Here is a 3196-nt window from a genome sequence, read left to right as displayed (position 1 = left end):
GTATATATATATATATATATATATACTGTGTATATATGTATTTCTTTAAATATATAAAAACTAAACAGCATGCTGTAGTTTTAGTCTCATTTTTATATTTGAAATAAATGTTTATCTTCTACTGTTACAGCTGGTCAGAGTTCTCTTTAAATGGGAGCCGAGTGGAGAGTCTCCTCTTTTATTCCACGCCTGAGCTGATTTCATGCTCTAATACAAAGAAAATTGAAGCGATAATATATATGTGGAGTTACAGAACAACTTTAGATAAGCATGTGTATTTGCTAACAGTGGAAAAACTGCTGCTCCCTTTGATAACTATCAGTTTATTAATCTTTTTTTTTCTCAGTTGCTTTCTATTAAAGCTCTTTTTGAGCGGTCTTGTTTAAGGACTCCGCTTTGCTGCAGTGAGATTAAAAGCAGATCTCAACCTTTCAACGAGGCTGGTTTTTATCTGTTTTTGTAGCCTCAAGATCATAATTTCATATATTTAAAAAGAAAAACGGTTTCTAAGAAATGTGATGCGGTTGCTGGAACTTGAAGATAAAGAGTTTCTTTGATAAAAAGTAAGCTCTTAGTTCAAAAACTGAAACGATCACAGTTGATTATTTCTAACAAAACAGTAATTGAGTTTGACTGTGGCTGAAAGCAAAATCAAATCACTTGAAATTAAGTTTCTTTTCTATTTTAGGGATGTCTGGCGAGTCCTGAGACGTGTYTGAGGATGACCTTAGTTTTCTGTCTTTGAAAGAAACTTAACTCATCTTCCTGCCAGATGTAGTACATTTCTACCGTTTTGAGCTCTTCTTTTGTTCACGTTAAGTCTCCTAAAACCTACTGTTAGTGTAAACTAACCTCCAAACTTTGACAATTACAAATAAACACAGCGCAGGTCACATGCCAGCCTTTAACGAATCGCTTAGAGCCGTAAAATCAGTGCCGGGCGGATTCAGACGCTAACACAAACACCGTCTGGAAACCTAGAGTTTAATGTGACACTGAAGGAACAGAAAGCAAGCTAAAATACGTGATTTTAGATATCCAAACAAATATAAATAAAGAAATAATTAATAAAATCATCTAATAATTTTTGCATTAATTTAAAAAAATCACATTTTAGCCCTACTGAAAGTGACAAGTATGAATTGCAGCAGGCAGTTTCTCATGTCAGCTGAATATTTATTACAACACTTGTCAGCTCAAACAAACACAACCCCACATAATGTTTCTGTAAGTGTCTTTGTGGCCAAAAGAGGTTGTGTTAACAAATTAGACTGCCTATTTCTTCAGCGCCCTGTTCTGATCCTTTTCACTGTCTAATTATGGATGGATCACAGTATAATTAATGAGATCTGAGCCCCAGTTTCCCTTACACTTTAAATGCAACAAAGGTCATTTCTGCATTTTAAATGTACTGCATTAATGTGGAAAGTGAATAACAAGTAATATACTTAAACTTTTAAGTTATATTTTCTTATATTTTTACAGAAAACCTAAGGGGAAAAACATACTGTAATGGTTTTTAACATTTCTAATAATAAACCAACTTATAGACATTATATGAAAAATTGATTTATTTAACTATTAACTAAATTAACAATATTTAGTATTTAAAGATATTTGTTTTTACCAACTTATCCATTAATTTTAGGTTCTAATCAGTGTTCAGTGTTGACTTCTAGCTAGCAAATCAAAGCTAAGATTGCTATTGCTAATAGTTATGATTAGCTGGTTAGCAGCTAGCTAGCTAATTGTAGATAAAAAATGAAAGACTTAATTATTAGTTAACAGCTTGCTAATCAAACACAAGTGCTTCTAGCTACATACATTAGCTAGATACATTAGCTGTGAATAGCTAACTAACAGTTAGCTAGCTAATCCTAGGTTTTTGAGCTACCTTCATTAGCTAGCAGCGCTGCCATTAGCTAACTAACAGCTAGCTAACTGGCTAATTGCTACATCCTAAACACATGCATATTAACATCTCATTTTTAAGCATTCATCATTTACATAAAATATATTTTGAATTTTTATTGTTTCTTTTCTGTATATTTAGCAGTGCTTTTGCTAATTGTTTTACATTTTATTTTTCAGCAGCTATTTATAATTAATAAATTAAAATACCTTTATACTTTGTAGTCTTTCATACTATTTGCTTGTTTGTTTATTCGGGGATTTTACTGTTTACACTAAACTGCCTTTAAGTGTTTCAGTTACGGCAGTAAATAAGGAAAAAAATGAAACTTAACTAGAAAAATTAAGTGTGAATGCTTCTTGCTGAAAACTGCAGCTGAAGGAGCTGAAAATGTTTAATAGCAAAACAGTTCATATGAGTTTAATTTGAAAAGCTGAAAAAAGCATAAAAACGCAGAAATAAGCAGAAGAATTGCAGAGACGAGCAGAAATATAGCTGAAATAGCAGAAAAAATAAAACTAGCATAAAAAYAAGCTAAAGATAGCAGTCACAAGTTGAATTTGGCACCCAGATGTTGAAGGTTTTCTAAAATATTAGCAGACAAAAAAATCATAACAGTACAAAAAAGTAATAATTTAGCTAAAACAGACAAACTCTTCCGTAAATCAGCTAAAATGTAGCTGGAAATACTTGAATTAGTATAATGAAGCATAAGGAGCACAAGTTTTCTGAACTTAGCAAAGATAAGTTGTAATGAAATGTGTATTTAGCTTAAAAATATAACTTCAGCTAATAACAGCTGAACATTAGCTAAAATTTCAGCAAATAGCCGAATATAGCAGAAAGCAACTGTAACACGCAGAAATAGCTCAAATTATCAGAAAGAAACACAAAAAGGTAGAAAATAGCAAAAGAATAGCAGAAGCAGAATTAAAGCTGAAATAGCAGAAAAAGCAAAAATTAGCAAAAAAAAATGCTAAAATTAACACAAGGAAGTTAAGAATTGCAGAACCAGAACAAAAGGTTGTGTAAAGATTTAGAAACATTTTAAAGAATTTTAAGGATGTCCTGATGCATCTCAGTAATCCAGGTAAAAAAATCAAAAAGAAAAAAATTGTATAGGTCTTCTGGACGGGTTCTTCTCTAATGAAACGTTTCGTCTCTCCTCCAAGAGACTTATTCCGTATGTTGCGGGTGTTTCGGAGAAACTGAGACGTTTATTTTCTAAACATGATGTCCCAGTAGCTTTCAAACCCCAAAACACATTACGGCAAAGGCTGGTTC

At 32.1% G+C, this 3196-nt stretch overlaps 1 protein-coding gene across 1 annotated transcript in view; it reads left to right on the top strand.

Annotated features, from left to right (window-relative positions):
* LOC106522908 (neuropilin-1a) overlaps positions 1-3196 on the top strand; it is a gene marked incomplete in the record, with an annotated part of 176005 nt that overhangs the window by 150807 nt on the left and 22002 nt on the right.

This window comes from Austrofundulus limnaeus, unplaced genomic scaffold (genome assembly GCF_001266775.1).
Source record: "Austrofundulus limnaeus strain Quisiro unplaced genomic scaffold, Austrofundulus_limnaeus-1.0 Scaffold139, whole genome shotgun sequence".
Taxonomy (NCBI): Eukaryota; Metazoa; Chordata; class Actinopteri; order Cyprinodontiformes; family Rivulidae; genus Austrofundulus; species Austrofundulus limnaeus.
Note: the sequence above shows the minus strand (reverse complement) of the source record. Positions and strands in the feature narration are given on the sequence as shown.